This window comes from Mastomys coucha, unplaced genomic scaffold (genome assembly GCF_008632895.1).
Source record: "Mastomys coucha isolate ucsf_1 unplaced genomic scaffold, UCSF_Mcou_1 pScaffold22, whole genome shotgun sequence".
Lineage (NCBI taxonomy): Eukaryota > Metazoa > Chordata > Mammalia > Rodentia > Muridae > Mastomys > Mastomys coucha.
The window spans coordinates 214092970-214102656 of NW_022196905.1; the positions used below are offsets into that span (position 1 = coordinate 214092970).

The window sequence follows — 9687 nt, forward strand, 5'->3', positions numbered from 1 at the left end:
AAAAAACATTTCCTTATGGAAGCTTTCCAGTTTCATGAGGTCCCATTTATCAATTCTTGGTCTTAGAGCATGAGCCATTGGAATTCTGTTTAGAAAATTTCCCCCTGTGCCAATGAGTTCAAGGATCTTTCCCATTTTCTCTTCTATTAGATTTACTGTATCTGGTTTTATGTTGAGGTCCTTGATTCACTTGGACTTGAGCTTTGTACCAGGTAACAAATACAGGTCTATTTTCATTGTTCTACATACAACCAGTTAGAACAGCACCATTTATTGAAGATGGTTTCTTTTTTCCATTGTATATTTTTGGTGTCTTTGTCAAAGATCAGGTGACTGCAAGTATGTGGTTTTATTTCTGGGTCTTCAATTCTATTCCATTGATCAACGTGTCTGACTCTGTAACAATGCCATGCAGTTTTTATCATTATTGTTCTGTAGTAAAGCTTGAGGTCAGGGATGGTGATTCTCCTAGCTGTTCTTTTATTGTTAAGAATGTTTTTCTCTATTCTGGGATTTTTGCCTTTCCAGATGTATTTCAGAATTGTTCTTTCTATGTCTTTGAAGAATTGTGTTGGGATTTTGATGAGGATTGCATTGAAACTATAGATTGCCTTTGGTAAGATAGCCATTTTTACTATGTCAATTTTTACTTCTATGTCATTTTTACTTCTGCCAATCCATGAGCATGGGAGATTTCTCCATTTTCTGAGATATTCAATTTCTTTCTTGAGAGACTTGAAGTTATTGTCATATAGGTCTTTCACTTGTTTGGTTAGAGTTACTCCAAGATAGTTTATATTATTTGTGACTATTGTGAAGGGAGTTGTTTCTCTAATTTTTTTCTCATCCTGTTTATCATTTGTATAAAGGAAGGCTACTGATTTATTTGAGTTAATTTTATATCTGGCCACTTTGCTGAAGTTGTTTACCAGCTGGAGAAGATCTCTGGTGAAATTTTTTGGGTCACTTATGTATACTATCATATCATCTGCAAATAGTGACACCTTTACTTCTTTACCAACTTGTATCCCCTTGATCTCTTTTTGTTGTCTTATTATTCTATTTAGAACTTCGAGTACTATTTCGAATAGATATGGGGAGAGTGGGCATCCTTGTTGTTTCCCTGATTTCAGTGGGATTGTTTCAAAGTATGTCCCCATGTAATTTGATATTATGTGCTGGTTTGCTGTATATTGCTTTTGTTAGGTTTAGGTATGGGCCTTGAATTCCTGATCTCTCCAATACTTTTAACATGAAGGGGTGTTATATTTTGTCAAATGCTTTTTCTGCAACTAAGGAGATGATTAAGAAATTTTTTTCTTTGAGTTTGTTTATATGGTGGATGACGTTAATGGATTTTCATATACTAAGCCAACCTTGCATCCCAGGGATGAAGCCTACTTGATCGTGGTGAATGATGCTTTTGATGTAGTCTTAGATTTGGTTTGCGAGAATTTTATTATTTTTGTATCGATATTCATAAGCGAGATTGATCTGAAGTTCTCTTTTTTGGTTGGGTCCTTGTGTAGTTTATATATCGGAGTAATTGTGGTTTCATAGAACGAGTTAAGTAGTGTTCATAGTGTTCCTTCTCTTTCTATTTTATGAAATAGTTTGAGGAAAATTGGTGTCAGATCTTCTTTGAAGGTCCAGTAGAATTCTGCATTAAATCCATCAGGCCTTGGGCTTTTTTTTTTTTTTTTTTTTTTAAATGACTTCTATTTCCTTGTGTGATATGGGCCTGTTTAGATAGTTTACCTGCTCATGATTTAACTTTGGTATGTGGCATCTGTCTAGAAAACCACCCATTTCATTTAAATTTTCCAGTTTTGTTGAGTAAAGGCTTTTATAGTAGGATCTGATGATTTTTTTGAATTTCCTCCCTATCTGTTTTCATGCTTCCCTTTCCATTTCTGACTTTGTGAATTTGGATACTGCCTCTTGCCCTTTAGTTAGCTTGGCTAGGGGGTTTATCTATCTTGTGCTTTTGGTTGTTTTGTTCTCTTTGTTTCTGTTTGGTTGATTTTGGCCCCGAGTCTGACTGTTTCCTGCCTTCTACTCTTCTTGGGCGAGTTTGTTCCCTTTTTGTTCTAACGCTCTCAGGTGTGCTGTTCAGTTGCTAGTGTAAGATATCTCCAGTTTCTTTACCAGGGCCCTTAGAGCTCTGAACTTTCCTCTTAGCACTGCTTTCATTGTGTCCCATAAGTTTGAGTATGATGTGTCAAGATTTTCATTAAATTCCAGGAAGTCTTTAATTTCTTTTTTTATTTCTTCCCTGACCAAGTTATCAGTGAGTAAAGAGTTGTTCAGTTTCCATTTGTATGTGGGCTTTCTGTAGTTTTTGCTGTTATTGAAGACCAGCCTTAGGCCATAGTGATCTGATAGAATGCATGGTATTAATTCAATCTTCTTGTATTGGTTGAGGCCTGTTTTGTGGCCAATTACATGGTCAGTTTTGGAGAAGGTACCAGGAGGTGCCGAGAAGAAGGTCTATTCTTTTGTTTTAGGGTGAAATGTTCTGTAAGGACATAGTCAATAAGACAAATCAGCAACCTACAGACTGGGAAAAAGTCTTCACTAACCCCATATCAGGTAGAGGGCTAATATCCAAAATATATAAAGAACTCAAGAAGTTAATCACCAAAAAAACCCAAAGAACCCAATTTAAAAATGGGGTATAGAACTAAACCGAGATTTCATACTTGAGAAATCTCAAATGGCTGAGAAGCATGTAAAGAAATGTTCAGAGTCATTAGTGATCAGAAAAATGCAAATCAAAATGACCCTGAGATTCCACCTTACACCAATCAGAATGGCTAAGATCAAAACCTCAAATAACAACACATGTTGGAGAGGATGTGGAGAAAGAGGAACACTCTTCCACTGCTGGTGGGATTGCAAACTGGTAAAACCACTCTGGAAATCAATCTGGAGGTTCTTCAGAAAATTGGAAGTAGATCTATCTGAAGACCCAGCTATACCACTCTTGGGAATATACCCAAAAGATGCCCCACTATGCCACAGGGGCATGTCTTCTATTACGTTCATAGCAGCCTCATTTGTGATAGCCAGAAGCTGGAAACAACCCAGATGTCCCATGACAGAAGAATAGAGACAGAAAATGTGGTTCGTTTACATAAATGGAATACTACCCAGCTATTAAAAATAAGGACATCCTGAGTTTTGCAAACAAATGGATGGAACTAGAAAATATCATCCTAAGTGAGGTACTCAGACCCCAAAAGGACATGCATGGCATATACTCATTAATAAGTTGATGTTAGCCAAAAAAAGTACAGAATACTCAAGATACAGTCCACAGAACTCAAAAAGGTCAACAAGCTGACGGGCCCAAGTGAGAACACCTCAGTCCCACTTGGGAGGGAGAAGAAAGTAATCCGAAGTGGGGAGGGAGGGAGGGACCTGGGAGGGAAAGTGTATGGGGAGGAAGGGGGAGGAGAGGGGAACCTGATCTGGTATTGGGTGAGGGAAACAAGCAACCTCTGGAGGTAGGGGTTGGGGGACCCTCCAGAATACACCAGAGACCTAGGAGGTGAGAGACTCTCAGAACTCAACTCGTAGATGAAATGCCCAACAATAGGGAGAGAAAACTTATAGAGCCCACCTCTAGCAGGAAGACAGGGCATCAAATGAGGGAGGTGGAGGGCATCCCACAGTCACAACTCTGACCCATATTTGTTCCTGTCTGAAAGAATTACAGGGATGGAAATGGAGAGGGCCCTGAGGAAAAGAAGGTCCAGCGACAGGCTCAAAGTGGGATCCAGCTTAAGGGGAGGTCTCAAGGCCTGACACTATTACTGAGGCTATGGAGCACTCACAAAAAGGGACCTAGGATGACCAAACTCTGGAAGATCCAACAAGCAGCTGAAAGAGTCAGAGGCAGATGGTTGCAACCAACCAGTGGACAAAAGCAGCTGACCCGTTGTTGAATTAGGGAAAGACTGAAAGGAGCTGAGGATGAGTCTGCTGGAGGACCAGCAGTCTCAATTTATCTGGACACCTGAAATCTCTCAAACACTGGACCACCAAACAGACAACATCCACCAGCTGATAAGAGTCCCCCAACACACATACAGTAGAAGACTGCAGGGTCTGTGTTCATTCCCTGGGTGGGAGAGATGATACATCTAAGCTTCAAGAGACTGGAGGCCCCAGGGAGGTTAGAGGTCAGGTGGCATGGGGGATGGGGACATCCACATGGAGACAGTGGGTGGGGAGTGGGTATGGGATGTGGAGCAGTAGGAGGGTGGATAAGGGTGGGGGTGGGAGGTGGAATAAATGTAGTGTTAAATAAATAAATAAATAAATAAATAAATAAATAAATAGATAAATAGACAAATAGATAAATGAAACATTTCAACTAATTACTTTTTTGGAACATTGTTACCAAAATCTGTTTTCTTTTAAAGACAAACACAGCCTTAAAGATGCTTTGATTACTTGTGGGAATTCTGCCAGGATTTGTTTTATACTTCTCAGTAGTATACATCTACAACCATTACATTGCTCATAGACAACCATCATTAAATTTTTGCAAATTTTATTCTAAAAACAGGTTGTGGGAGCTCTTCCATCTGTAACTCCCTGACAGCCTCAGGTAGAGGTAGGGTCCATATAGGCACCTGTCTAGAACCCCTATCCTTCACTTAGACTAACATTTGGTCTATCTTGGTACTCTCTGTCCAAGTCCAAATGACTTCCATCTGGCTTCCAAGGACAACATGGGGCTCTATTCCTTGGATGTCACAATACAAACAACTATGCTGTGTCTGTCCCAGGCCTAAGTAACGATCGAAGTATAGGATATACACATGTACATGTGTGAGTCCTATATTACAGGCATAATATTTCTCCTTCTGGCTCTTGTCATTTAATCTTAGAATGTTGCTATTCTTGAATAGTGCTCCGATCTCATCTCGTGTTTCTGATTTTAAATGTTGGACTGAGTGTTTGCTTCATTCCCTTGCTAGCATGCTCTCCCTGAGGAGCCTTTAGTTCCTCAGTCCTGGACAGTGCAAGAAAGGTCTGAATGAAAGGATATGAGTTCAGAACAAAATTTCTCAGTGTTTAAAGAGAGGATCATATTAAGACATTTTCTTGGTTTATTTTCTACAAAATACTTGTAGGTTCACAACTGCATGCAATATAACAAATTGAATTCCACTATACTTTTTTCTACACATAGAAAATGAAAATTACGTAACTAGATTATTTGGTCAAAGCGTTAGTCAGTACTAGTGAGCTGCGTAGTACTGGAGTAAATAGAAAAAGAGTCATGTTCAAGTAAAATTATATATGGAAATATCTGTTTGGCATAACAACCAACAAGTGCTTCAAAAGACAATTTGAAGACATGAAAAGAATTACAACCCCTTTAACACAGCTGTATAACATCTTAATAAAACGTAGTTGTGATTATTTGGGTCAATTCAGAGATAGTAATGAAATCCTGTATGAATTAGATATGACTTAGCTTTGAACTTCCCAGAAATGATCCTGTGGTAAAGTATACCTATTTAATTTAAATATGGTTGGTCAAGCAAGCAGTTACGTATTATTTTGGAATGTAAGAATGATCACAGCTTCAAAGCTATCGCATATAAACCTATGAATTAGACCTCAAAGTCTCTCTAGTTTTTAATGCATAGGAGTTTTTAGGCTACTTTCCTGAACATTGAGTTAGAGATCCAGATAATAAATATATATATTCACATACTTATTATACCCTCATGGTTCTCTACAAAGTAATCTCTAGCAAATTCTAAGTTAGCCTTGACATTATAGCATCGTTTTAATTTAGCAATTCAAGTTTATTGGCACAAATAATAAAGAATTTCATAGTTTATATGCAAGGAAAAATCATGTATAAAATAATTGATATTGCCGGGCGGTGGTTGCGCACACCTTTAATCCCAGAGCTTGGGAGGCAGAGGCAGGTGGATTTCTGAGTTCGAAGCCAGCCTGGTCTACAGAGTGAGTACCAGGACAGCCAGGACAACACAGAGAAACCCTGTCTTGAAAAACCAAAAAAAAAAAATGATATTGTTCCTTCATAATTTTCTATTTAATTAAACAGAATAAATTAGATGGTGAAACCTGGAAGCAAGAAGGCTATGCTATGCCTGCCTATAAAAAAAATATGGAGACAAAGTGTGGAGCAGAGAATGAAGGAAAGGCCATCCAGAGACTGCCCCACTTGGGGATCCATCCCATATACAGTCACCGAGGAATACAGGCACTGTTGTGGTTGCCAAGAAGTGCTTGCTGACAGGAGCCTGATATAGCTGTCTCCTGAGAGGCTCTGCCAGTGCCTGACATATACAGAAGAGGATGCTTGAAGTCAATCATTGAACTGATCACATGGTTCCCAGTGGAGGAGTTAGAGAAAGGACTGAAGGAGCTGAAGAGGTTTGCAACCCCAAAGGAAGAACAACAATATCAACCAACCAGAGCTCCTATGGTCTAAACCACCAACCAAGGAGTAAGCATGGAGGGGCCCATGGCTCTATCCGCATTTGTAGCAGAGGATGGCCTTGTCCTGATAAGGAAGAAGGGGTCCTTGGTCCCATGAAGGCTTGATGCTACAGTGCAGGGCAATGCAAGGGAGGGGAGGCGAGAGTGGATGGGTGAGCTGGGGCACATCTTTATAGAAGCAGGAGGAGAGGGGATGGGATACGGGGTTTTGGAGGGGGAATAGGGAAAGGAGATAACATTTGAAATGTAAATAAATAAAATATCCAATAGAAAAAAAAACCTCAGAGCGACAAACAGTACAGAGAAACAGTATTTTATGGCCAGATGTATTAGCCAGGTAATGATATAAGTTTACTGTGAGAGTGGAGATTGGAGAAAAGTACCAAGAAATCAACACAAGTCTTCATATATAAGCAGAAATTGAACAAGTGCACATGCCCTTGTTCAATTGGATAAATTTCTCAGCTTCATGTAAACTACAGTTTAAATCTCGTTTTGTGGAGGGTGGCAACAGCAAAGGCCAGATCAATGGACTTGAATGATGAATTGAGGGAATCTCCTTGGTGTTTTTGAAATCTAGTCAGTTAATAAATAGAGGCTGCTTAGAAAATTGAAAACTAATGTTTTGCTGCCAGAAAATTAGATCACCTTTTTACTATTCTTTAAAAGAAAATTTTATCATAATTTTGAGATTATATTTATATCATTTCTTCTCCCCTTCCCTTTTCCAGTCCTTCATTGTATACCCTTTGCTCACTCTCAAATTCCTGTCCTCTTCTTTAATTGTTATTTCATATATATAACCTGCTCAGTCTATATACTACTTATATATATACATATATATTTCAGGACTAAGCATTTGATATTTGATAATGACTTGATGTGGTTGTCCCTGGGAAGATCCTCTCCTGGTCTCAGCATTTCTTAGCTGTTTGTAGTTCTTTGTCAAGGTTGCCGCATGGTGTGCTTCCTCACTTGACAGTGTTATGTTTACGGTGTCCTCCTTGTGTAGTCTTGCCTAGGCAGCCACGCTGAGGCGGCAGAGGTACGCTGAGGAGGCAGCAGAGGTACGCTGAGGAGGCGGCAGAGGTACGCTGAGGAGGCGGCAGAGGTACGCTGAGGAGGCGGCAGAGGTACGCTGAGGAGGCGGCAGAGGTATACTTCTCAGACAATTTTAGGAGTCTCACGCGCAGCTCTCTCTTCCTTTGGCTCTTACCATCTTTTCTCTTGCAAAATGATCTAAATATTAGGATAGGAGTTACAGATTTATCACTTTGGACTGGGGTCCACAACTATACATTTCGATTGGTTGTTTTTTTGTTTGTTTGTTTTTGTTTTTGTTTTTCTGCAATGGTCTTTGTTGCAAGAAGTTTCCTTGATGCAGGAGGGAAGTAACACTTATCTGTGGCTTTAGAGATAGCCAGTTGTTTGTACCTGGGATTGTAGCATGGTTCTCCTGTACTTCATGGCAGTATCCACTTATAAGTGAGTACATACCATATGTACCTTTCTGGGTCTGAGTTACCTTACTCTGAATTACTTTTTCTAGTTCCATTCATCTGCCTGAAAATTTCCCGTCATTGTTTTTTATAGCTAAATCGTATTCTGTTGTGTAGATGTACCATATTTTTTTTTTTATTCATTCTTCGTCTAGGTTGTTTCCAGTTTTTGGCTATTAAGAATAAAGCTGGTATGAACATAGTTGAGCTGAGTAATAAGGAAGGCTCAAGGGAGGATACATGAGTCTCGCTCATAAGGGGAAACAAAATAGTAATCAGAGGTGCATGGAGAGAGGGAACTGGGTGGGAGAGGGTAAAGAAGGGGATGGGATAGGGATCAGGTGTGACAAGGAGGAGGCAGTAGAAGACTGGGAGTAATAGTGAAAATCAGTGTGTATGTGGGGGGGACGGTGAGCATCTTTGGAACTAGCTGGAGACCTGGGATGGGAAGGCTCTGGGAATCTATGGGGGTAATTCTAGCTGAGATTCCTACCACAGAAGGATATGGGGGATTGAAGTGGTCACTTCCAATAACCTTGAGGGACTTTCAGTGGAGGAAGGGCATCAGCTGATCCCCAAAACCTTCAACCCAAAATTTGCTCTGCCTACAAGGTGCACATGGATAAAGATGGAGCAGGGATTGAGGGGATGGCCAGCCAGTGACTGGTCCAACTTGAGATCCATCGCATGGGAGAGAGCCAGCGCCTGACACTATTCATGTTACTCTGCTGTGCTTGCAGACAGGAGCCTAGCATAACTGTCTCCTGAGAGGCTTCATCTATCAATTGAAGGCAGAAAGTGTACAGAGCCATAACAAAACATCAGGCATAACTCAGGGAGTCGTGTGGAAGAGTGTGTTCCAGGACTGAGGGAGGCAGAGGGGTCGAGGATACTCCAAGACCCACAAAATCAACTAACCTAGGCCCATGAGGGCTCACAGAGACTGTACTGACTGGTTTTGTGTGTCAACTTGACACAGGCTGGAGTTATCACAGAGAAGGGAGCTTCAGTTGGGGAAGTGCCTCCATGAGATCCAGCTGTGGGGCATTTTCTCAATTAGTGATCAAGGGGGAGGGCCCCTTGTGGGTGGTGCCCTCCCTGGGCTGGAAGTCTTGGGTTCTATAAGAGAGCAGGCTGAGCAAGCCAGGAGAGGCAAGCCAGTAAGGAACATCTCTCCATGGCCTCTGCATCAGCTCCTGCTTCCTGACCTGCTTGAGTTCCAGTCCTGACTTCCTATGGTGATCAACAGCAAGATGGAAGTAAGCTGAATAAACCCTTTCCTCCCCAACTTGCTTCTTGGTCATGATGTTTGTGCAGGAATAGAAACCCTGACTAAGATAAATTGGTACCAGCATAGTGGGGTATTCCTGTAACAACCTGACCATGTTTTGGGGAGGACTGTGGAAGGACTTTGGAACTTTGAGCTATAAGAGACACTAGTGCTTAAGGACTCTGTGGGATGTGTAGGAGCTTGGAAGCTCATGTTGAGAACAGTGCAGAGATGGAGGCCTGGCTTGTGAAATTTCAGAGGGAAGATTAAAGACTCTTATCAGGGCCATGCTGTTTTGATTGTGAAGATTCTGTAGTTCTGGTTAGCTGGGGCTGAAGTATTAGCTGTGATTAAGAAGATACCAGAACTACTAAAGTGAAAACTTTACATTACTGGGACTATTGATGCTGGTTAGCTGGAGCT

General features: G+C 40.8%; 1 protein-coding gene and 1 long non-coding RNA gene across 4 annotated transcripts in view; one reads left to right on the top strand and one right to left on the bottom strand.

The window, feature by feature from the left end:
* The window catches only part of Iqcm (IQ motif containing M), a 693129-nt gene that overhangs the window by 202153 nt on the left and 481289 nt on the right, over nucleotides 1-9687 (top strand). For 2 of the 3 annotated variants that reach the window (XM_031340352.1, XM_031340354.1), the window contains exon 4: nucleotides 7508-7650. The exons of the other annotated variant lie outside the window; for it this stretch is intronic. The gene's annotated coding sequence lies outside the window, so the exon portion shown is untranslated. The remainder of the gene's footprint in view (nucleotides 1-7507; nucleotides 7651-9687) is intronic. 3 annotated transcript variants of the gene reach the window in all.
* Nucleotides 7314-9687, bottom strand: part of LOC116069592 — a 4789-nt gene continuing 2415 nt past the window's right edge. The window contains exon 2 of the long non-coding RNA XR_004110050.1: nucleotides 7314-7734. This is a non-coding gene — a long non-coding RNA (uncharacterized LOC116069592). The remainder of the gene's footprint in view (nucleotides 7735-9687) is intronic.